Genomic DNA, 26674 nt, shown 5'->3' with positions numbered 1-26674 from the left:
AACTTCAACATGCCTGGTACAGTGCTATAAATATGAAGATAGTATTTCATAACACCAGTGTCAAACCCTGTAAGTTCATCACTTGCATGATATTCTCTTTTTCCACTAAAGATTTTATAAAAAATTGAGGAAAAAAAATTACATCATTTCCCTCAACTAAACTGGCAGAAGTCACCTGGTCTACCACTAAATAAAATTGAACAGCTCTCAGCTAGTTCAGAGGTCCTTAATTTCCCTTTTTCATCTGTCTTACACCATTTTATCTCAGAGGCATCTGTTCCTGATTTACACCAACATCCCAGCAGGAGGATCAGACCCACCAATTCCACGGCTGTGTCCAGCCACAGCTGCCCTAACACACAGAGTCAAGTGCATCTGATTTCCTTTGTTTTACTGGGCAGGATAATAAAGCTTTCCTGAACAGCAGTATTTAAAGCAAGTGAACTATGCAAAATCTCTCCCCTCAACTGCTATTACACAGCTTGCAACCTTTCGTTCAGGAGATTAAGTTTGCATCTCTTCGAATTATCTCTTTGTAATTGGAAAACTTTCGTTTTGACAGAGACAATGTGGCAGCCTCCCTGCGAGCCTTGCTACAAGCCAGTGCTGAGTGCCATCTGGAGAACTGATGCCGAAGTCAAGCAACAACATCCTGTCATATTTTATCTGGAACTTTGCAGCAAAATAACTAATAACATCTTAAGCTTCATTTGTCTGGCTTTCTCATGCTCTTGGCAGAGGTCATAACCAGTAGTGGCTTTGCTGATTTGCTGCATCAAAACTAATTAGGTTACAGTGCTCACTGACAGAGCTTCTCATAATGGCATAAAAGCCTCCAGCTTTAACTTTACTTATTATGTCAAAGTAAAGTTTAAACCTCGTAAAACTTGCACCTGTATCAGCTTCCCAGTTATAAACTTTAACATCTATTAATTCTATTTATTCATTATTTATTCAGCTTGACAGAGCTATCAGTCCCTTAACTTCATTTTTGCCTCCTTAAAAATGCTGCTGGCGAGAAGCAGGGCTCATGGCATGAAAATGTGAGCCTGACGTAGATGCAGATTTCCAAGTCCAGCCTCTTTGATTTTTGCATTCTTTACAGCAACAAGAATGCCCTAAACTGGCTTGGTGTGGTTTGTAAGTGAAGGCACTGAAGCTGCCTCCAGCCTGCCTCTGAAGAAAACTTGGCGCAGGTGACCTTTTTACTGTGCTTATTGGAAATCTATCCCTTTACCAGACACGTTCACAGTTTGTCTTACTGAATGAGTCAATTCTAAAAATCTGAGTAAAATTAAGATAGCCGTTGCATAAGGTTAAAATTAGGGCAATGCTCAGGGTAAAAGCCAGGGCACATCTTAACGGCTCTTAATTCAAGTGAGAAACCAGCAGGAAAGAAGATTTCTGTCTGCACAGAAGGAAAAAAGAGAAGTAAGGTTTAACAGTTTCCTGCTTAAATGTTGTAAAACATGTCAGCAGGGGGCTGTGGCAGTAAGAAGAATTGTGCTTTCTCACAGCAGGAAAGTGGCACTTCACTAGACTGGCTACATTGATTATCAAGCTGAGGCCGTCTTAAAGAGCAAGCACAGCACTTAAATGTATTATAACGTGTGGAAGAATCATGATTAATAAAGACAGCACTGTGTATTGGCTCCAAGGCTTTCCACCTGCTACTGCTTGCAGGAGCAACAGTAGTGGTGAGAGCTCATGCAACTTTCTTTTTTGCCTTTGTCTGATGAAAATATCAGCTGAATACTAGGGATGGCAGTCAGTTTTGCTCTCTTTGTAGAGAGCCTGGATTTTGTTGGACATTAATGTCAGACCATCTGTGTTTGAGAAAGAAACTAGGAGTGTGTGAAAATGAGGGTTAAACAAGTTTTTATTTATTTATTTAATTGTTCCTATGTTCAAAGTGATTACCCTGCTGTTACTTAATATTCTTGCACTTCCTATTTTTTTTATTTATTCCTTATACTTTTTTGCATAAGGAAAACACCACAAAGTTCTGTAATGTCTAGTGCACTTATTTGAGATAGAATCTTTGAATTGCATTAAATTACAAATTCCAGCTCAGAGCATCATAAATAACACTACTCCTTTTAACTTGCCTGATTCCTCCTGATAGACAATGCAGTTATACCAATTCTTCTTACTCTTTCTGTCTTTTTAATGTATTTTGTGCATTATAAAAAAAATATGGAAAATTTTTGAGCAATGCACATCCATTCCAGTGTCATAAAATAGAACATATGCTGTTCACCCCCATGAACATTTCCAGTTGGGAGCAATATCTTTCTGAACATGGATGTACATCAATGGTTGTGACAGATCGTGTGAATGAGTCTTATATGATAATGGACAGATGTGAAGAAGTCAAACTTGGAATATCATGTTTATATTGGGATACTTAATTAACTGAAGAGACTGGATATTTAACAGGGAAAAGTTACTACATAATTAATGATCTGGATGGATTACTTTTGGAAAGGAGACTAACCTAGGCAGAATATGTAGGTTGGCAATGCAGGGTTTAAGGAGATTATAGCTGTCTGAGTCAACAGATATTTGAGGAGGTTCAGATCCCCAACACACTATGCATGTATACACATTTATTGCTTTACTATCTTCATTTCAGATTCCTTGTGATAACAAAGTTAATCATGTGCATAAATATGTGCAGGACTACAGCCTAATGATGGAGAGAAATTAGTTAGCATGTCATACACTACTCCTATTAAGAAGTAGAAATTAAAGGAAAGCAAATTATGACTGAAAACCTAGGGAGCCCTTGTCACAGATGCCAGACTATGAACTGTTTTCCATGGCTGATGAGTGAAGTTCCATTGTTTGGATCTTAAAAACCAAAACAAAGAAACCAAATTATTACTAAAAACAGAAGAGCAACCAACACACCCTAAATGGGTTACGCATTTTCTGACTGTTGCCTCTACATCCATGTCTGTGTCTCCAGACTGATCTTTCGCACTGATCAGAATAAAAACCATTACCTTATTGTATCTGCTTGGTAGGAGCTACAGGTACAGATCATTTAGTCTTTGGGAATATACATGCAGTGTTATGTGGCCACAGGGCAGTACAGCAGCTAGCACTTCTGATTTGAGAACTTAGCATGAGCTAGTATTCCTCACTGTTCCTAGCTTCAAGTATTTTTCTATTATTATTTGCATTAGGAAAGTTAAAATCCCGAGACTGGTCTCTTGGGACAGAAAAATGAGCTGAGAAAGAGAACTATGGACAAATAAAGGTACCCTTATTTGCATACATACGTACATGAGGAGGCAGCAAAAAAACCCAAAAAACTTGGCTGATGTATATTTATTTTGTGGATTTTTAAAAACCAGAGTTTTAAACAGGAATGATGCAACACAAACCAAAATTATGCATACAGCTCAAATTTTGAAAATATGCTTGCGGAAGATATGTGGATTTCATTTCCTATTTTCCTTATACTGCTTGGCTGAAATATGAGCATTAAAACTGCTTACCTCAGGGAAAAGGGTGTTGCCTAAATTCTCTTACCACATTAGAGTTTTTTTTTGTGACAAAACATAATGGAGGCTGGGTGAGACTACTGCCCATCGCTCACGTCTGCTTCCAGTGTGGGAGTGCTGTGAGGGCCATGTGTTACAGCTGCTTTGTCCTATGAGGTAGCTTAAAGAGGGACATAATCCAGCCATAAATTCACAACAAAGAATCCCCTGCTGTAGAGGAACGCTGCTGGATATAAATGTGTCACAGTCAATCTGCGCAGAGACAGAAAAGCGTGTTGGAAAAGAGGGAGCAGGACTGAGGCGCAGTGGGATTACGCTGTGCCTCATCTCCGCTGCTGTGTGGGCACCTGAGTGCTCCTGCTGGCAGGGTGCGTGGACCTGCGCCCTAACACATCCTACCCAGAGCTGCTGTCTGCTCTCTTGTGAGGACAAAAATGACCATGTGAGGGAATAGCCTTCTGAAAGACTAAAAGTCTGGAAACTGAGAGGCTCCTGCTTCACCTGCCTTTTCCCTTAAGTTCTCGAGTTACACAGGAACAACTTTTCCCATCATTTATGCAGTATATGCCAATGGCGCATGCCAAAACTCACTCTTTCAGTAATGTATTTGTAACTCCCAGGTTTTCAGTAGTGTGAGCAGGGAAATTGGTTTAAGCCCTGTAAATCTGAGTGAAACCGAGTTCTTCAGATCATTGTCCTTCATGGTGGAGGGTTAGTTGTTGATTTGGTTCTAACGTACGTCCTTAGATCAAAAAGAACCCTAACAAACACTGAGAAGCTGACAGCAGTTGCAATTTGGATATCACAAAGCAGATCCAGGGAGGAGCAGTTTTTACTGATAGAATAGCACAGGGCAAATAGAATGGAACTGAGAAGTGGAGTTGTGATTTAGACTTCAGGGTTTGGGAATGGAGATCATCAGGTTCCCTCCAAGACAGCTGTAGCCACCTTCTGTTTCTTGTTTTGCTAAGCTGTTTCTCCACAGTTGAGAGGGTTGCCGAAGAGACATCACCAGCACCCTGTCTCTCTGTCAAAAGTGAAACTGTAGCCAGTGTTGTACAAACTTGATTTGGCCTCTGAGCATGCTAAATCATGCTTGTTCTGGGTTGATAATTTTCAGTGTATTTATCTGCCTTCTAAAGTCTGTGTGGATAGCATTTCATTGAGGGATATCTCTGAAAGTGGGCATGAAAGGGAATTACTGGGCAATACAGGGTTCAGTGCTGAAGCAAGAGAGGCCCTTGTGCTTCCTCCTGAGTTCATGGCATGCTCATACAAGCTAGATTAATATTGGAGTTTCATGATTCATATAAGACTTAGTTCTGACTGCAGTGAGTTTTCTAAGCTCTCTCAGCTGACACCATTATACACTAGAAGAACATATTAATGATCTATTTAAATGCAACATCTTTTGTTTGCAAATGCATTTGTTCCATAGTTTGTTGACATGGTTTAGCATCATCAGCAGTGTTCAGAGTTCAGCATTTTCCCACGCTCCGTGAGCACAAGCTTTGCCTTGAACTAGTGTGTTGCAGAGGTATACTCTGTTAGAAAAAGGACAACGCTCCTACAGCCTGAGTAAGGAGGGGCAGTTCGGATTGCTAACAGTGCCAGAAACATAGAGATATATCTGCTGCATATCTTCTCCTGCAGGATTTTAAAGAGATCTGAAATAAGCATCAGCTAAGCCAGCCTATCTCTGTTGCTTTGAGGGAATGTGATGTCTCCATCTGTTTTTATGTTCCAAACAGAGAGTGCTGCAGCCCATAGGACTTATCTGACTCAGGTCCAGTGGTTTACATAGGAAAGCCAGGCGCCTGGTGAAGGGAGGTGTTTTTTAGCTCCTGGCATTTCTAATAAAGACACAATTGTTGCAAAACCTCTTGCAGAGGTTTTGTCTTTGGAGGAGAATTTTTCCTTACCTCTGCTGTAGATTAGCTGCCAGCCAGTTTCCAGACCTGTGAAGAAGCAGAGTTCAGTTGGGCTGTTCATAATACAGAAAGTTATTGGCAAGATAGTGGCACCAAAGACTCTGTTGGGAGCTGGAGCACAGCACCCCTCTCTGCCCATATAACCAACTGTCATTCTTATCAGGTGCAAGCATTAGTTCCTATATTTTGCAGTGCAATACACTACATTCGCAAAAGCTTCTGAGCAGCTGGAGGGCAAAGGAAAGGACTTTTCCTCTTTGTTTCTGCCTCCTGATTAATTTAAAAAGTAACTTGTATCCTTTTTTAACCTTCAGCTCCTTTTAGCTGCTCTCATTCTCTGGAATTAGTTGACAAGTCCTCGAAGTAAAGGTCATTGTGAATTTTTCTGGTGGTCTTTCTGCCTGCACAAGACTAGGCAGGAGAGAGAGGCAGGTCAGAAGTTTTCACTTTCTTTAATTTTCTCTTGCACTGAGGAAGAAGATTCAGAAGGCTAAACTGAATGTATTTGTCTTAGGGGTACACTGAGGAATTATATCATAGGCAAATCCATGCTAGACTCACTTAAATACCCTTTATGTTGAGAAATTCAGTTGCAGCCTGCTGCTTAAAGCTTTATCTGCGATTGCCTTCATTCCCCTGTGTGTCCCTCTAACACAAGAGCACACTGACAAAAATATGGAAGGAAGCCATATATTTTGCCTTCAAAAAGGCAAGTGTAAGTGTTGTCATAGCAACACAGGAAAGCAGAACGCTACTTTAAAAAGGTGGTGGTAGGGATATGAGGGAGGGAGGGAGAATTAGAGGTTTACAGAACACACCAGAAATGACAGTTCTAGGATGAGTAAATGAGCAGAATTTTGTCATATGACATCTTCAGCTGGTTGCATGAAAGTTTGTTTGTGTCTGAAATGCAAGCAATTCTAGTGAACTAGGTAACATATCTAAACAAATCAGAATCTTTTAATTTCCTGTGTTTTATATGACAGAAAACCTGATAAACCAGGGGTCAGACAGAACCTGAGCTTACCCAGGTCTATTATTGGAAAAAGAGACTGATGACTCACAGTATCTTTCATTTTTGTAAGCAGCTTGTGACATCCCACAGCACTGTCAAGATTTGAAAGATTCCACTGAAACTGCTATATATTAGATATTATAAAGAGAGAGAGTTAGGAGGGCAGATGTTAGCATTTCTGTCTCACACTAGACCCTTTGGTTGTTGAAGCCTGTTCTTTTGCTTGTGTCTTCTCCGGTGATGTAAAAGATGGCTCATTCTGGTGTCCCAAAGGCTGAGTTTTTAGTAGTTTTGTCAGGGAACCGAATAAAAATGTCTTCAGCAAGAAAAAGGAAAACCAGAAAGGAACAATTCAATAAATAACTTGTAATGACATAGAAAATATTCCTTGACAATTTTGTTCTCATCCAGTAAGAAAAAGCTGTGCTCCTTTCCAAAACACCGTTCAGATTATCTTATTACTTTAAAGGTTTTGTGTACACCTGGTTTTGTAGGTGGCACATCAGGGTGCTGCGGACTTGAGAAGCTGCTGTCAGCAAACCCAAGGAGACAAGAAAGAGCCCACAGCCCTTTGGTGATTGACAGATTCAACCACTTAAATGCTGAGCCCAAAGCTGAAGCCTGAGCAGGGTCTGCTTCACAGAACTATGTGAATGCCATCAGAAACTTTTTCCATTTTAGCTTGTCATTTAAAAATATCACACTTCTGAGGACGATTCATTCCCAGGACTTTATATAACGTACAAAATACTGTGAAGGGAATATTTTTTATGTATCTACAGTTTGCTTTAGTATCATGGAGCGAAAAGAAAGTCTTAATTAACTTGCTTTTCCCCATTCTGGTAGCCTGTACCATAGATACAGATACTGCTATTCAAGAGGGAGCAGAAGGTTGCATTTTCATTTGGAGTTAGCAAGTGGCACATAATTTCCAGATTTACGATGATAAAAAGCTGTATAAAAATAGAAAAAGTTATATCTGCTATATTTACAAGAACTGTTGTTAAATGCCTTGAATACAAAAAGAAATGTCTATGTAAAGAAATCTTTCAGGCAGCTTTTGCATCTGCCTGTCTTTCTGTCTTTCTGATAGATTTCTGCAGGTCATAGATCCTTTTAAAACAATAATTGTAAAAGGATCTGAAAGACCCACAAGAATCTCTCTAGACCCTCCTCCTCTTGTCCTCTACAAAGGCTAGTCTCCTTCTAAGTAACATTATCATAAAAGTAGGGAAATGAAGTTGCCAGCAGCCAGAGTACTGCAGGTGTTTTGACTAGAACAACTTGCCATTTCCTTTCTCACTCTGCAAATGTTGGCTTAAGGTGTTGATGGCTAGAGATCAAAAAAGTAATACTGAAGCAAAACTCACACAATGACAGCCAAGTGCAAGAAGTAATAGCACAGTGGTCTTCTTAGTCCCTTTTATAAACATGACGATGGTTGTAAAACCACAAGTTGTGTAAAAAGTCAGAGGCTCTGTTCATCTAGCAGGAAAGAACCGTTCCCAGGTTCCTTACAAACTCAAGAATCTACTGTCTCCTCCTTTTTTCCTACATAAACAAATCCATTTTTCAGTAGCAGTAAAATAGATTGAGTCCATTTTTACTTAATTATTCCCTAGTGTGGCCAGATGCCAGTTTGTAAGCCTGTCCTGGATCATAAACACAAACTAGGCATTAGTATTGCATCCACCTATCATGGTTCTAGCCACAGCACCCTTTAAAGTGCGTTATTTGCCACATTTGGTGGTACTGGATCCAAACAAGCTGTTGCTTCCTGAGGAGCACGCAGACTTTGTGACCGGACAGATGCTGCAGGTCTAAGCCAGTTTTTATAGCAGAGTACAGCCCTGGAAAGCTTTTCTCTCCTCAGTCACCCTACCACAACAATGTTGGTGTGTTCCCAGATCAATCCTAATTGAATTTCTGTACACATAAATAAGCTATAACCAGTGCTCTCTCTCTCACCAGGACATTTCAGGTTCTGAACTCCTGATTTGTACTTGTTTCTAATGAGAAACATTGCTCAAATTTTAAATTCTTGCCAGCCACTTTGGGTAAGTGTTGGTCTGGAGCATCTTGGGTTGGTCCCAACCCAAGGCTCAGGGAAGTTAGAAATGGTGCCTCATGACCACAGGAGGAGGCTTTCTGACACTTTCACAGGTAGAAACCAAAAAAAATAAAACAAGGAGAAGTGAAAAATAGAACAACCCTCTCTCTGCTGCTCCTTTTACCCTAGCCTCAGATTGTCCCAGTTGGTTTCCATTTAAATGCTAAGCAAGGCTGTAAGGGTAAGTTGTTTAATGCGAACTGTTCAGTTCCCTAGATTTTACAGTATTGAACTTTGCAATTACAAATTTCAGCCAGGGTTTGTATTGTTTTATTCTTAATTCTGAATCTTCTGCAGGGAAGTAGATTAGTCTAAAAGCTCTTTAAAACCAAGAAGGGGTTACTTTTAAGAGCACTGGAAATGGAATCCAATATAAGGGTTTTTTCAAGAATGTCACCTTGGGTTCCCAACCTACAGACATGCACAGAAGGGTCTCTGTGGTGGGTAGCTAAGGGCTGATATCAGAAAACATAACTGTATGTGTGTGGTTTTATGCCTTTGGAAACATGATCACGTCAAAGGAAAGTGTCTCTTCAAGAAACCTGGTTTTAAAATGTTTCTAAAATTGCTAAGAAAACTAATCTTAGAACCAAAACTGTGGGGCTGAAGCAGAGAAAAAAAAGCAAGATTGTTATATACAGCCTGCTGTGGAGGGGAAAATTCCCAGGCAACGTAAAGCAAATGCATTTTAATGCTACTCATTGCTTGTGAGACATGAGTGCTCTGGCCACTCGAGCAGACTGTGCTGTCTGAACTCCTGTCCTCTAAGATGCCACGTGGTCCCACAGTCCATCTGGAGTACCAGCACAGCACAGAGTGGCACAAAACCATTGGGAGCCTTGTATGAAGTGGAGGGACAGAGTACTGGAGGAACTACAGCAGTTTGCAGCTTAGCAGCTCCTGCAGTCCCCAGCCAGCTTTGCTGGGTGGAACAAACAAGAGAAAAATCCACTCCTGCCCCATTAGCTACATGAGTCTTAATTGCTTTCTCTTGTAGAGGTACCAAATATCTTTGTAAACAGTGTATTCAGATTGTTACATGCAAACACACCTGTGATACCTTTATGAAATATGCAAAATATAATGCGCTGGGCTATGATCTGATTTGTGTGTGTATTTGAAAGACTTTTCCATGCTTTGGTTCTAGTACTGAACATTTCTGACAGTTTGTTTGAGGTAAACAGAGCCAATCTGTCAGCATGATTCACTACCAGCACATCTGATAAGTATGACTTAACTTGCAGCAGGCTTGTGTTTTTAAAGCACTTGCCTGCTTTGCAGTTAGCAAATTATTGAGGGGCAAAGCAAACACAAAAGGAGATAACAAAAGGAATGATGGATTTGATCACATTACAGAGGAAGTGGGATGACGAAAAGATTACTTTACCTAGCTCAGACACCTGGAAAACAGAGCCTGTGTATCAGCTCTGTCAGAAGAAGTGTGATCCAGAAGTCCCATGCTGTGCACAGGCACTGTAACAAGAAGCTGTCATCACATACAGTCCCACATTCCCTTTTATATGGATATCCCTGATTAAGTTTCTGTTTTGACAGCTTTTGAACAGTAGCACCTTTCTCTTTTTGCCTCTGAATTTTCCTCACTTGAAAGGTACAAATTATGGTTTTACTGTGGCTGTTAGAGGTGCAAATAAGCCCTTTGCTTATATAAACATAGCCAAACTAGGACAGTTTTGAAGTAGTAAAATGTTGGGGCTGAACCCTGTTGAAAGATAATGTGCATATATTGATGAGCTGGGGCTAAATGGTGGGAAATACGTGTGTGAAATTTTCAGGTAGTGTGAAGTTCTACATTTGCATAGCCTGAGAACGTGGTAATGCTGAGAAAGGGGAAGGCATGCGCAACCTAAGGATGGTTAAATTCTGGGAATGAAACAGCTTTTGGTGACAATTGCTACAAGCAAATAATGTTTGTGCTCTTGCTTCACTTGGCTAGGGCCAAGTAAGTGCCTCTCAGTGTTAAAGGTGTAACTCTCGTTATTCGCTTCTGAACTTACTTTGACTTCTCATTCTTAGTATTACAGAAATTCTGTGCCTGATTCAAGCAGCACCACTTGTACCTGTTGTTATATGGAACAGAAAACCACTTCCTTGACCGCAGCTTATCGCTAGCTGTTTATCACAAGCACACATAAAACTATCATTACTGTTTTGCAACGTCTTCTGCTAAAGGCAGAAAAAGAGAAGCAGGAGCACATTTTCTTCTGTATTCTCTTTAAATACTATCATGGAAATAGGCTAAAAGAAATTCATGAGTTCATGCAGCTTTGTTTCTGTATCTTCATGTTACTTCAAAACTAAACCAATAGTGGTTAGAATTCAGTAAGAACCCATATATTCTGACCTGCATTAATTTAGAGATGAACAGTCCAACACAACACATTCGGTTACATGCTGTACATACTATTATCACTTGCATGGAGACAGAAAAAAGATCAGTTTTCAGGGTAAAACTCTTGATGTTTAGCTGTAAGTGAAAGGGATCATTTGTTTTGGACTGAAAGGAACATCTTGTCTTCCATTTCCACACGAAGAACAGCAAGAGTTTCTTTTGTTACAAAGTTAAAAAGGGCTGTTTCACCCACACCCTAAAGAATCAGAGTCCTGTAATCTGCCTGCTGACAGAGCTGAAGAGAGCCTGGTTGAAAAGGAAAGTTAATCAACTGATTTTTTAAATGTTTTTCAAGTCACTAGAGTATGCACTTTACCTTGATCTTTATTGAAAGTCTGACATCTTATTAGAACAGCTGAAAGATATGTATAAATTCTATGAAAGTGGACTAAATTGCAGGCAGATGAACCTTCTTTTCATTCAATTTAATCTCACGCTTGTGTGCTTGAACACTGGTCTGTTTTCACTTGCTATTTTCGGTTGGTCTAACAAAAGATACTGGTTTTGCCTGCAAACAAGCCGTGCTTCTCCTGAATTAGTAGACTATCATGGCTGATTGTAACACTACTACTACTACAGAAGTTTTATTACAGGGCTATAAAGTTCTCTCTGTGGCATTGTGGTGCCTTTTCCCTACTAAGAGTGGGAAGCCCACAGGGCTGAGGCTGAGCTAATGGTATGCAGGAGTCTCTAAAGCTTCCAGTGTCACCGAACAGGAGAGATTTAGCAAGTAAAAGCTCTTGCTAGAAGCATAACAAAATAAAGCGGCGGTGGGGGGTGGGGGTGGGGTTCGGGGAGAAGTATATATTTCTAGTATATACATGATATACAAGATACATTAGGCTTTCTTTTAAAAAAAGGGTATGTTTTTACCATTTACAGTCACTAATATAACACAGCCAGAATATACTACTATTTACTTCTGTCATTTAATTCAGCCTTTTGCAACAGTTCTGGGTACTCCCATACCCAGTTTTTCAGTAAGACATGAGCTTCAGTGGTTAAACTGGGATCCTGTAGATATTTTTAAGATTCACACTTCTTTTTCTCTTCAAAATGCTGAATGGAAAAACAAGCACCAGGCTACCTTTAAAAATCAAGTTTTAAAATCCAAATAATGTAAAGTAAATTAAACAAAAAAATTAACATTTTAACAGTGTATATTTGACTGCGTCAATTTAACATTACTGCAGCAGGAGTAAAATAAGGAAGGTTAACTCCTGCAGAAATATGTATTCATACTTGTGCGATGCCGCCAAATAAACAGTTTGCAGTAGAAAGCCTCAAATATCCCAAGTCTTTTGAATTAACAAAGGATTACCTCTGTTTGATTGTTTTTCTTTTCCCTCCCTTGCTTAATAAACCAGCTCATCACTTCGTAGAGATTAGATACAAAGGGGGCAAAATAGTTGGTGGTTTTGCTAAGGTCACATTTCTGTGAGCAGAGATGTCCTAGCTGACATGCTTTTATAGACAAGACAGTAAATTCTGCTGGGTCCCCTGGCTTGGAAACTGTTATTTAATTTTTCTCTTTTGTTCATTTTAAGTCTGTCTTGAGTAAGCTACTTCTGCAGTCTGACACAGACTTCCAGATCCACCAGGTTACAAAGCATCACATGACATAATACATTTTGATACATCCAGATGTAATGTGATGCATATGTCACAAGAAATAAAGCGGAGGCATTTGATTTTTCTTCTCAACGGACCTGTCAATACCCACAAGTGGTTGAGTCTTGCCTCATACATGCCCCCATTCTTGCTAAGGGAATAGAGTAGCTGAGGGTAGCCATGGGGAGTGGCAGGCTGTGGGATGTCCTGTGTGACTGCTGTGTTTTTACAGTAACAACAGTTGTACAGCCCAGCAAGCCCTGTCATGCCTATTAACTGGGTACCACACAGCTGTATGCATTACATTACACCGAGGCTGCATCAGATGAGTTTTCTTACTTTGTGTTCCTGACATGCAGTCAGACAGGCCACATCCATGCTGATTTTAAGCTCCCCTCTGTAGACAGCTGCAATTGCAGTGAGACCAAGCAGGTGCTGCAACAGCAGCACCTGAAGACAAGTTTCTGCTGCCCTTGCTGGATGCTGCAACACCTTTAGGCATGTCTGCAGCTCTGTTGGAGGTGTCCTCAGGGTTGCTGGGGTGGGGAGAGGGAGATGGACATGGGGCAGGCACAATTTAGTTGCTTTCCAGTCTATGCTGTCCCAAGCAATAAAGATGTAGTTTCAGCACTATGCGTCACATCCTGATGTGTAGTGAAAGCAACAGGAGTGTATTAAGATGGAAAAACATCTAAGCATTTTTTTCCTTTGGGCACCAAGCATTATTCAAGCTGAGAGCAAAGTGCCAGATAGGCGCACTGCAGTATTATTCTCTTTAGTACAAAAGCTGAGACAAAATAAACCTTTGTCAGCATTTGAAACTGGTTACTGACTTTATAAGTGTTGACAGTATAAAAGAAATCGTACTGTAAATTGTGAATTTGCTGTGTTTGTTTCTTACTGAACACATCAACATTTTGGAGGCAGAGAGGAGCTTTTTCTTCAGCTTTAAGACAGATACCACAAATAATAGCATGACTGGCAGCCAAATTATTTACTCTGCTTTCCTTTCCCTCTCTGGGTACTGAGATACAAAGTTGAATTTATCAGCAAGTGAAGGTGACAATTTTTTTTCTTAGTCAAACAGCTGGGCCGAAGCAGAACACAGTGGGAAAGCAACCCCTGCTGCAGCTCTGTGCCTCCTCCAATCTTCTCCAGTAATCTCAGTAGTTCCCTTCTACGCAAGCTGAGAATTACAACACTTTCAATTTAAATATGTGTAGGTGCAATAAAAAGGCTGTTGCTCTTTCCAGGCTGAAGGTTTGCCTGCAAATGTTGCCTGAGCAATGCCATCCCACAGCTTCCTGCTGCCGGTGCAAGCCGGCAGTGCTGTGTGGACAGGCACCAAGACAGTCTCATTCATGAGATTGATACCATGCCTGAATCATATGGAAATAATTTTTTTAGGTGGTGGTTTTGTTGTTTGCTTTCTTCTAAAGGCAGAAAAATGCAAACATATTGCTACACAATGAATATTTACTCAACTGTCCACATCTCAGGGGGATTTTTTGGATTGCAGTAAGTGATGCTTCAGCATTGTACCCCACATCCATTTGTCATTAAATTTTAGAGTTTATCCTTCAGCAATAAATCAATCACTTAAATTGGTGAGAAAAAGTAAGATTTTCACTGGGACTGAGATGCGTTGTGATTCCAGGTTGAGAGCTGAGGGAAGTAACCTTCATGTCACATAGCTTAGGGATTTTGAAAGTTTTTTTGAAGTCTTTTGTTCTCTTTTTTATTTCATATACAGAATCCTGTTATTTGTTTAAATGATTTTTTAAAGCTCTGTTATCCTGGGAGCTGCCTGGGTGGCTGATTTTTGGGTAAATTTGTATTTAACCTGGAGTTTTAATCAACTACTGCAGAGGTGTTAAACCACAGTGTTTCAGAACAGAAGATAGCTAGTTGCCTTAACCAATTTTTTCAACAGGTTTTGATATTATTCATGGAAACATAAATTGCTTGATCTGGCTGGTGTTTGTACATTTGGGGAAAAAAAGAGTTCACATGCATATATACATCGATTAGTGTAAGCACTGTGCCATGTGTGTTTGCCTGTCCTGAACAGTCCTTCAGTGAGGACTCTGAAGTTATCAGCTCCACGAGTATGTGAATTGCAGGGAAGAGTTGTGATGCTCTTCCCTTGAGAGCTCAGATGGCAGATCTGCTTGCTCACCACTCCTGTTGGTTTGTGGTGCCAAGCTTATCTGTACACGTAAACTCATCTGTATGGGCACAGTGAAGGCTATGAAACAGTCACTTTTGAATTTCTTAGTGTTAGCAGGTTTGCATGCACACATATGTACATGCTTACAAAATAAGCCCTAATGTGGTTAGGATAACCTTTAATGAGAGGCATAGGGAACCTTTGTCAGTCATTTCCATATTCTCCTGCCTTTAGTCTGCTGTTGATTTGATCTAGGTAAACCGTTTCTTTCTACATGATTAAACATTTCAAAGATACTGCAGAAGAAGGAATTACAAATTATATGTTTTGAAGATAATTTTCGTAATAAATTCAAATCAGCCCAACTAATTCCACTGAAGAACACACACACACACAGAGTCAATAGAAATGCTGTAACAACCATGAAAGCCTGATGAATGATCAGTAGGCACAGAAAAAATTTCCCAACTAAATATAAAACTTTGGAAACAAGATTTTGGAAACACCCAGGACAAGGACAATTCCTGTAGAAAGCATTTTCTTTTTACACAGGAAGTAACATCAGTCTGTAAATCTCTGTTCTGCTCTCAGAGATGTTTTCCATATGGATCTGGAGACATTTTAATTTCCATATGTTCTGAAATAATTCTTCAGCCTCTGATCCTGTAGCAATCCAGGATATCAGATACAACACAGCCAAATGTTAGATGGGATGTTTGGACATTTCTGTCTTGTGAAATGCTTCCAGGGAACTTTTATCTAACAATTCAAATGTATTCCTTTGCTCACAAAGCACTTCCATTTAATTTAGCATATAAATTTCTTTCTGGATTAAAGTCTTTTCTACATTACTCAAAGAAACATTTCAAAGCTCATAAATTAAATTTTATGAAATTTGTGCTTTCAAAAGTATATCAACCTTTGGGATTTTGGCAGGAAATTTATTAGCTTAAATAATCTTAGAACATTTTTGTAGAAAACTGTGTTTTGAATGATGAAACTTGAACACCAACACTACAATCTTCAGTCATAAGGAAGATGATCTTCACAAGGTTTTAAAAGAAATCAATGACTGTCAAATTTTAAATGAAACAACTAATTCACTGTGCTTGATCCATAAATCTAATACAAATTGGTAAATTACTTTGAATAAACCTGCAAAAATGCTCATGAAAAAAATGTAAATATAAAAAGATGTGCAGTTGCAGTTTATAGCATGAAAAATACATTCTTTACTTTCTAAAGGTTCTGGGCTGATATCAGATTTGCGAATTTGGTAATAGATCTGAGCTATTCTTGGGACTCTATTTTAGGAAAAGACTTTTATATTTTGATGGACAGTGTCACAGCTGTTGAAATAAAAAAGAATAAAAATCTTCCAGACCCAGCTTTGGCAGTTTGTCCAATGGGAATCAGAAGGACAGGATGAACGTCAAACAATCTTAGGATATGTGCCATCATCATAATCTGAGACCTCTTGGTAGTCACATGAGAGAATGAGTTAGCAGAGGATACTGGGGAAAAGGTGGCATTTAAACAAATGAAGATGAATGATTGCTGTGGTGATAGTTTCCCGTTAGGCAGCTGTAGAAGTCTAGTGGCTGGCACATGGTGTAAAAAGGTGAATCTGAATTTTGAACATCCAAAATCAAAGCAAGCTCAAAGATAAGAATGAAAATTAGACAAATACACAGCATAGGTGTTTTTCAACACTGAAATCTGGAGCAAGCTCTTGGTTCCACCAGAGCTCTTTTCAAGAATGTAAGAATCATCCTCTGCAATAAGATATTCACAGCCATAAAGAAATCAGCACAAAACCTACTAATTAGATGGACATAATTCATACACTGAAACTAAATGCTGATAAAATTCGCCACTAACCAAGGAGTGACCTTCTCACCAATCTGTACTCTTTTAGAAGGAATCAGAGCATGTCCAAATGTTTCCTGGAACCTTTGCCTGCTTCATATGCTGCTTTGTAGTTTGAGAGGAGCCTGTTATCTCCATTGCCATCTTATTTAGCTAGTCATTGGGAGAATGAAAGCAGCAACTCCAGAAACATTAATTTCTTTTTTCAGTCATTGATCCACTTATTTATTTATTTCCTTCTCTTGAACTTGAGATGTCCTTTAATACTACGTGTTTTTTAAGAGAGGGATGCTGCAGGTGTATTGGCCCTGGTACAGATTCCTCTCCAAGCACAGAAAAGCCTCAGGGGTGTAAATGGCAAAGACTTCTCCTGTATATCGAAGCATCTGGTTTCTCCACAGATTCCCGAGGCAGTTCTGTTGGTGTCCCTGGAGCTGCCCTTGGGCCTGTTGTGTGATTAAGCTGCAGATGGTTGTCTAGGATTTTTTAGCCTCCCAGGTACAATTTCTGTTAGTGTATCCCAGATTCTGAGAAATTTAAACACTGGAAAAGAAGATATGGTTCAATTGGCTTTCAAGGTATCTATTTTATTAAAAAAAACAAACCCCAGAAAACTAAAGGCTGCAGTTACAGTTGTCTTAACACAATTTCAGGAGCTGACCCACTGAGACCAAAGGAGGTACAGCCACATTTAGCACGTGGAAGAGATGTCAATGGGGAAAGTTAAGCCATGTTCATGTTCAAGTTCTGTGTGTTTCCCTTTGGATCAGATATGTCATATGTCCTGTCCAAACTGCTGTGCAGAAGAGTTAGGGTACTTGTGACTCACGCATTGTAGCTAGTGGTACCTAGGGTTTTTACACTAGGGTTGCTATTCAAAAAGAAGCTTAACACATTCATTATACCATTGTGCACTCGCTGATAAATATGCAGAGAAATGCTATCTGTTTAATCTGTGTGGGCATTCAAATCTTGTGCAATACTTGGTAGAAATAACGGCTGAATAAAGATTAATTATCTGTACTACAGGAAAATAAAGTGATTCTCACAGCAGCTGTTGTAATCTTGGCAGTAAAAGCAGGAGAGGTTGTGCAGATGCTCCAGTCTTGGGAGCCATAGAAGCAGATGTATCAAATACATGATTTTGCATATTTTCTTCTCACTAATCACAGCTGCAGTAGGACCTAATTTTCTGTCCATCACCCTTTTCTTCCACCACTGTTTCCTGTAGCGATTCAACACTCCTTCTTAGAGAAGTCTCCTTCTCTGGAGACACTCAAAACCTGCCTGGACATGATCCTGTGCAACCTGCTCTAGGTGAGCCTGATTTAGCAGGAGGTTGGACTAGATGGTCTCCAGAGGTCCCTTCCAACCCTGACCATTCTGTGATTCTGTGAACACCACACAGTTTCTCCCTTCTGTTAGCTGGCAACATTGTACATTGTACATTACATGAAGTAATGCAGTGGTGCTGACATACATCCACATCTTTCCAAAAAGTGATTTTTGCTCATGAACCTTTCTTCCTGTGAATAGGGCACCAGTTGTTCCACTAATTTTTGTACTGGGTTCATATCTCAGCTAAAGAAGTAGGGTGGGTGTGCTTGTTGTGGTTTGCCAGAGCAAGCAGGACAGAAGCAGCTTGTTCTTCCTGAAACAGAAAGAATAAAATCTCCTCTGAATTGCATACATTACATTTGTTTCACAGGTCTGGGCAGAGGTATCAATATCAAGAACCTCCAAACGGCAGCATGTGTTGGTCTGAAAATGTATGTGTGTATGTATGAATGACTATTTATTTCTTTAACATAGGAAGTTAATAGGTGAATTATTAGCTTCCTGTAAGCAGACAAGGAGCAACTAAATAATCAGCAAAATATAATTCCCTATTGAAGCAAGACTCAATTAATTCTTTTCTTATCTACAGTAACTGATAACTCATAGTTATCTATCATCAGACATACTCTGCCCTCTTATGCTGATACAACTCATGATTTCCCATTTGCAAGCATCTCAGAAGTGTATTTCAAGAGAAGATATTTGAAGATGATCTAAGTTAACTCCAATCTCCAGAAGAGGGATTAATTGTAAAAACAAGAAACATATGGAAGAATTCACAACAAGAGAACAGTAGGAGAGTAGGAAGTGGGGTAGGAAGAGCAGAAGGAGGCAGATTAGGAGGAAGGAGGACAGCTGATCCTTGTCAGTAGGTAGAAATGATTACCACACTTTTATCTTGGTCCAAGTTCCCATTTCACTCCTGTGGTGACTTCTCACACACCCTGTATTTTACTCACACATTTTAAAAATAGAAACAGTGTTTAACTCACTAATGAGAAAATATTAAAGAAGAAAGCCTGATCCCCACTTTCTGTTTTCGAGGTGAATTTTCAAAACAGATTATACAAGCTTTAACACCAATGCCTGCCAGCACAGAAAAGTCAGAGTAAGTAGCATACTAAGTAATATGACTAATATCTACCACATGCTGTTCATTTTTTTTCATTCTCTCCCTAATGCAAAAAATGAGTACTTGGGAGTTTTTATTTTCTTTTTTATTTTCAAATAAAACAGGTCTGTCATACTGCATCTGTGTGAGAGGAGACAGGTCACAGAGCTCCACTTTTCACTTGAGAGGAGATCAGGGATATCTGCAGTGGCTGTTCTGTTTGGCACAGATTTGTTCAGTAATCTGGGATTGCTCCAGAGCAGCTCTGTCTTCTGCATAGGTGAACTTTTGCCCTGTGGTAGGGAATTTTTGCTGTCAATCTCAAATCTCTTCCTGAGTTTTACAGAGAGGAAGAGAAGGTGGAGAGATGGGGGTGGACTTACTGGGAGATGAGTGGTTAGGGGACCACACTCCTCTGCTCTTTCTAGGCTGGGTTAAACTTGCTCAAAATTTTCTGCTGGTTTCATGGGGAAAATAATTTCATTCTCCTTGATCCCACTCCTGGTTCATACCCTTTTCACTTGGGAGAGCTGCAGATCTCCCAGACAGGGAAGCAGTGATGTAGCAGAGGTGTATGGGTTGGAAAGCACTCTTTCCATTTGAGTGTCCACTGGATAAATTTGCCTGATACCACTATTTCCTCATAAGAATGCATGAAACTCTTCTATTCACCATATTAGCTCGCAAACAAAATTACTCAAAATAATTAATTCTTAGTTATTTTTTCTTATAGATTATTGTACTGCTCAGTGCTAAATCTACATGAGAGAGGACAGGCCACAACTGAACTGCTACATTATTACATGAAATGACTTCCAGAAATTATTGCTTCCAGAAAAAAAGATTAAGCAGTGTGCCAGTTTTTCAACTGTTTGGATCCATGCATGCTGTCTGTGTTGGCTAGTCAATGACTGAAGATTAGTACTACAAAAACTATATGGTTTTGGAAGACTGCCCATTAAAAAGGTGTTTTAATTTATCATAAAAGATTGTGCTCTTTATTCTATTCTTTTCAAATACTTTCTTAAATAAGGATCCTGTAATTAGGTAAATTAATGTAATGCAATGTAGTGGAATAAAAAGCCTTATATGATGGTCTCAGGCTCATAGCCAAAGTCCAAAGTCATAGACTATGTCTATTTTTATTTTAGAAATGACTAACAGCTCAGTTCATGTCTTTCCCAGCTGTAGTTGTGCAGCTGAATGGGGAAAAAACAGATGTTCACAATATGAAAACTTCCTCTGGTAGTTCATGAACTCACAAATGTGCATGGTAGGAGAATAGCTTGTTTCTATCACAAGTGGGAAACTCCACCATCAAATACAACTTGAGATCCAGTCCAGAAATTGTTTTACTGCAGAACAGGTCCAGGGGCACTTCCCAGGACACAGGCAAATCCCAAGATATAGAATCATATATTTTCATTGACATTGAAGCTGGTATGGTTTTGCTTTACAAAAACGTACATGTAAATGTCAGTATCTCATACATGCACCACTAAAACATCTGTGACAGAGTTTTTTAAAACTCAATTGGATTATAGAATTATTATAGTTATTATTATTATGGTTCAGGTGCAAAAAAGGAAGTTGGAATTAAATTAATTTCCCTTCCAAATCTTTACATGCACTGCCTTTTGGATACTGTGGTCACTCGTGTGCAATAGTCAGTGACCGGAGACTTTACAAAAGCTGTTAACAACAGTGGCACAGTGTCTAAGTAAGATCAGCTCAGATGCAGATATATGGTTCCTAAGCACTGGGTGATTACTTTTCCCACAGATGTTGCTTACTCTTCTAATTTGAAAGTAAAAAGAAATGGCAGAGATTATCTGTGTTCTAGGAAAGTGTATTTGCACAGAAACTTTGCCTACAATAAAATTTAGGTGATCCCACCACAGCTATATCACAGACTTGCTTGGGCAGGAGCTGTGGCACCCCTGCTGCAGCTGCCCATGCCCAGCCACCTTTTCCCTGTTGCTTCTAGCACCACCAGCATTAGGTATCCCTAGTTCTGTCACCACGGGGAGACCACAGGTACACAGTCTGAACAGAAGTGCAGCTGCCTTGCTTTCACCAGGGTAGAGATGTTCCCCAAGACCCTGTACCCACTTCAGAGCATGCTAGTCTCTAGGTCATGAAACCGTTTCCTTGCCAGACTGTCCAGACAAGACCCATGCTACTTTAGGTTTTCTGCCACAGATATCAGATGCTAAAACAGAGTATCCCACATCTGAGTCACCTCTTTCCACTTTCTGTGGGTATGACCTTGCTTTCCTGTTTCCTTTTACACATTTACCTTGGTTCTAATTTTGGGTCACTTCTTCCTTCAGTTCTTGTGTTGTTACAGTCCAATTGATTATTTTCCCCCTGTATATACTTATAATGCTTTACCTAAATGTTTCCCCACACAAAGAGGATCTGATTTTATTTCTGACTTCCAACTTTCTAATTTTTCTGTCCTGAAGGCTTTACTGTGGGTTACAATCATGTGATGCTACTGACTGCATGTCCAACAAACCCTTAACTGAAGAGAGACTGAAGAATATAGACACAGGTAAGCTCCCATTGGACCCAGAAGGTTATTCAAATTCTTTCTGTACTTCTGTGATTTTAATTTTTCAGGAAAGTTGAATGAAACTTGTTAGTGGTTTTGTTTTTGGTTTTTTTTTTGATTGATTGTTTTGTTGTTGTTGTTTGTTTGTTTTTTACTGTAATACTTTTTCCAGGTTTGTTCTAAGTGGTTTGGAATCTCTTCACTCTAACAGAAATTACCTCAAGTTACCTCAAGTCAACCTAAAAACTTCGTATACGATGGGGAAGGTTCATGTGTTTAAGGCACTGAGCCAGAGTCTATCTAGTTCTCCAGGCTCCCCTCCCTGGGGCAGTCCATTGCTCCTTGTCATGGGAAAGGCAGGGCAGAATTGCTCCAAGTATGTCCAACCTGCTGGATGTTTTTCAATTGAGCACATGAAACTTCCAGCTCATTTGTGTCTGTTACTCATCACATCTGCCATCCTCACCAGTTTCAGCATTATCAACACTTTAATGATCTCTCTGACAGGGAATGTTCTTACTACAGTGAAATGGGTATTGTATTTTTAGATTGTATAACATGGAAACATATAAAATAGAGGATCAACATGTTAGTAACATTCTTGCATGCTCAGTTCAAGAACCACCTTCTAGGAAGGTTACTCCAATCTCACACAGCAATAAATCATCTGCAAAGCTGGATACATTTCTATCCCTCCAAATGAGATAGGTTAAAAGCATTTCACAGCGGCATCAACTGCTAAGGCAGGTTTATGTTAGTGTAAAACTAGAATGAACTTAAAAATAAATGGACAAAATAAGAAAACAATTTTCAACCCAAACTAACATCTACTACTGTTTAATATTATTAAAGGAAACTGAGATGGCCAGATTTTAAACCTACATTTTGCACATGCACAAAGCACTGCTTTTAGATAAATTTTGATTAGGAACAGCATGAGTTCTGGTTCCATAATTGCATGGCTGACCAGACTTGTGGTCTATTGTATACTTAGAAATTGGTCTCCAAAATTTTTCTAATCAGGTAATTGCTAGTTTATCATGTAGACAATGTAGCCTTAAAAGGACTGCAATTACATCATTATTATCCACAGTGGGCTATAAAAGAGCTATTACAGAATGAATAGTCAAGTATTTCAACTGGAGTATCTATGCAGCTCCTTTATTTACAGAGAACAAAAGGAAAAATCAGAAGTTTTAATGTTTATTTGCTCTCTGGCAGCCTAAAGAAAATTTAAGCTGTGTCAGTTTAACAGAACCCCAGGAGACAGGGCATTGGTTTCCCTGCATGGATGTCTTTTACTCCCTGTAGTTTTTCTGTGGGAACTGGAGAAACAGCATCTTTTTCTCCACCCACATGATATTAGTAATTGTCAGAATAAGAAATTTTGCAAATTAAAGTGATAACAGCCTAAACCAAAACAAAGCTCCAACAAAAGCTTAGTAAATCATACAATAAAAGCTTCCAAATTATGAGGCATGGATTTTATGTCCACTTATAAAATCATTCCCTGTCTAATCTCACAATGAACATCCCTTCAGCTCCTTCCTAAATTGGAAGTCCAAAAGTTAGAACTTTAATACAGAGGAGAATAAGTTCATCTTTTTAAATTGTGCGGTTTGCATCTCCTGAGCCAAAGTACATTCAGATCTATGTGCACATGTGTATTTACTGTCACATGTGAGGAAAATGAGAAAAAAGAGAAATACCTATTCCAAGAAAAAGCACAGGGAGTGTTTGGTTTATGTAATACACTAAACAAGTGGCAATTTAAAAAAAGTTATATGGATCATGAAAGCATGGTGCAAGAAGCTACAAAACTAGCAAACCAGAAAATGTTATAAACAGAAGCAAAAAATTATTTTAGGAGCTCTCTTGCAACATTACTCAAAGCAGGCAGGAAAAGAAGTGATTTCACTACCATGTACAAATAGCTGCTGCATAAAAAGAAGAAATACATACTGCAGATTCTTTAACCTAGTGGAAAAAAGCCATAAGAAGAACCAGTGCCTAGAAGCTGAAGCCAGACAAATTCAAATGAGGCATGCTAGATGAACCTTAGATGAACATTAGATGTTATTAGATGAACCACTAGAATGAGTTACTTTTGGAGGTCATGTGCTTATGATCACACATTTCCTTCATATAAAGAATCAATAATCTTCAGAAGGATAGGCTCTAACTAAATGCAAGTCACATATCAGTAATTCCCAAAAGATCATGTTAACAGGAGTTTATCAGGCCATGAGACAGCAATATCTGATGGTGCTTCCTGCTTTAAACTCTATGAATATATGCACAAAGATGAACACATAAGCTTGCTTTTTTATCTACTATCTAATAATTTTTAATTGCTTCATTTTAAAGTATTTTCCCCAGGGTGTCTGAATTGACCTGGCCAAATATCTTTGAAAGTGATACAGCAATATGCAGAAATCTGAATATATAGTAAGTGTCTAAGTGCAAACAAAATAACCTTGCATGTCTCAAGATTCAGACTTCCTTACAAGATCTTCACAGAAGGAATGACACAGGAAGTGTGACTTTGTAGTCATTAATACTGCATTTTTTCTGCCTTGCCACACATACAGAAACACCTCTGGAAGGTAAGGAACTCTTGCTGATTTAGTCTAGACTCTTCCTCAAGGTGCAGCCCTTATCTGCATTTATATATTGCTTCTGAAAGGAAAAAGTCTGCATTTTTTAATTTTAATAAAGTACTTACTGTATTTAACATTTCAGGTGCTATAATACTTGTTCTTAAAAATGGCATGATTTATGTGTGCACTTCCTTGTGAAGAATCGCAGTAAGTGGGACAGAGGCCATGCTGCAGCCTTTCCCCCACACCAGAAAAACTGGTTGTTTCTTTCCCTCTGAGTAGTGCTGCCCGCTTGGGCTCCCCATGGCAACCTCACCTGTTCCCACTTTCTCTGAAACATCCACAAGCATTCACAGGGTCCCATTTCTTGAGTTCTGAATTCCTGATCATAGGGTCACTGTTCTTTCCTAATCTATCCTGTCTGCATTTTGATACAAGTTGACTCACACTCTCCTATTTGAAATCAATGTTCTGCCGTGACCATCTGCTTCAATATTACTTTCTTCTGCTTCATAACCATGAAAGAGAAAAAATAACTTAAAAAATAACTCTAAATGCAAAGGAAGATATTGCCCCAAGATTATTCTATAGGATAGATCACAACATATTTACTTAAAGCAGAAATTTAGGGCCAGTCTGATTTATTATATCCAACCAACCATTTTCAGGACAGTGCCTTAACATAACTGGCAATAGAATATGAACTGACATGTTAATTCGTATTAGCAACTGATTCAAAAATATTTCAAGATGCAGCTTACTGCTTGCTATACTATACTGTCTATGCTTCGTCTATAATGTCTTGATAAGTACAGGCTTTCTGTTCCCTAGATGCACATTAATGCTAACATGGTTAGCAGCATACTTGCATTATAAACGTCTCAGGGGAATTATCTGTCTGGGGTCACTGATTTGCTCAGGACCAGGATCTCACTCAGTGTTACTGAGAGCTTCACATCTGGCATTACTGTTGAACATGGCTGCTGATGGAGGTTTCCTTGTCCTCTTGTTTCTTGACAGACAGACTGGGGAAGGGCTCTGGTGCCAGCAGCCAGGAGTCTTTTGGGGAGTTTTCAGGCAGTACTAAACATTGCTTAACTGAAGAAAAAATCTGTGGCCATGGAGTTGTGATACACATGCAGTTTGTAAACAAAGAATTAAATTTAATGGGTTGCCATTCCTTGCCACTTCAAAATTTGAACAGCTAGCTAATAAATAAAATAGGTGATAGTGTAATCCATAAGCCACATGCATGTACATCTGAGAATTTACAAGTAAGGCTCTTGGGGAACTTGAATGCAAATCTATTACTCCCGAACTTGCAAAACTACACTGTTGTTGACAGTAGGAAATAGAAAAGCTTTTGCTTCGTTTTTATTTATACCTTACATTAGAGTGCTGTTCTTCCCTGAGCTATCTTTTGCATTGGTTTTAGCACTACTAATGAAATTCTGGATTTATTGGGAATTTCCATCCCAGTTCAATGGATCAGAACATTATTTCATATTGTGCAAAGAAATATAGGTGTAAAGGATTATTTTGCAAGACAGCCTTAGCATGTGCAGAACAGCACAACAAATTATTTTTTACTGAAAGCCTAAATTTACCAAACCCCCAAGAAATCAGAAACATCCATTTAGATATGCTGCCACCTAGACAGTGATGGAGAATAAGATAGTCTTGGCTCCCAATAAAGCAAATGATCTGTCTTAGTGGAATCTGTCTCCATCCCTTTCCATTGCGGAAAAGATTTCAGGCTGTTCTTTACCAGAAGGAACGACAGAGTTCTTGGGCAAGGTTTACTTACTCTGTGTGTGACTATAATGGATGGATGGGTCATCTCTCTGCTTATGGTTTTGTATATTGATATATAATTATATGCAGTGTGTACACAAACATACAGGCACTGAGTTATAAAAGTAACAGGTGATCAGCTAAACATTTGTGCCAAAAATTCCTGCTACAAAATCTCAACCTCATATTAGCTTTCTTTTGGGAGCTGCTCTATTTGTTCAGAGATGTCTGTGTTTGTTGGGCTTTTTTGTTGTTGTCTGTAATGTGTAAATTTAACATCACATACAGAACAGTATAATTAGGGTTCGGTGCACAGCAGTCCAGCTCTGTTGGTTTCACCCACCATTCAAATGTAGTCCTTTTCCTACAAATGACGTTAATTTTATTTGTCATACACACCCTCTAAAACAGAGACTTTTTATCTTCATGAGCACTGGAGAAATTGTCACTAGGGGATTCCTAACCACATAGGAGAATCAGATATTCTAATTATGAAAAAGGAAAGCATTTGAGGATGGTCATATTACTGATTTCCAGGAGGCCCTGCAAGTATTTCTGTTCAGGATGGGAAAAGATTAAAATGCCATTTGCATGACTTATGTTAAACTTTCTATCTTGTAGTCTTGTAAATGAATTGCTGCCTCAC

The 26674-nt window shown here is 39.2% G+C and overlaps 1 long non-coding RNA gene across 5 annotated transcripts in view; it reads left to right on the top strand.

Moving 5' to 3' along the window:
- The first annotated feature begins 8665 nt into the window (after nt 1–8665).
- LOC308068892 overlaps nt 8666–26674 on the top strand; it is a 146630-nt gene continuing 128621 nt past the window's right edge. Inside the window, exons 1-4 of one of the 5 annotated variants that reach the window (XR_013930174.1) lie at nt 19086–19315; nt 19811–20043; nt 21546–21634; nt 24002–24082. This is a non-coding gene — a long non-coding RNA (uncharacterized lncRNA). Of the gene's footprint in view, nt 8750–19085; nt 19316–19363; nt 20044–21347; nt 21635–24001; nt 24083–26674 lie in introns of those variants that run through there. The other 4 variants (XR_013930173.1, XR_013930175.1, XR_013930176.1 and 1 more) reach the window with 4 other exon arrangements.

Source organism: Falco punctatus (genome assembly GCF_963210335.1).
Source record: "Falco punctatus genome assembly, chromosome: 8".
NCBI classification, from domain to species: Eukaryota; Metazoa; Chordata; class Aves; order Falconiformes; family Falconidae; genus Falco; species Falco punctatus.
Note: the sequence above shows the minus strand (reverse complement) of the source record. Positions and strands in the feature narration are given on the sequence as shown.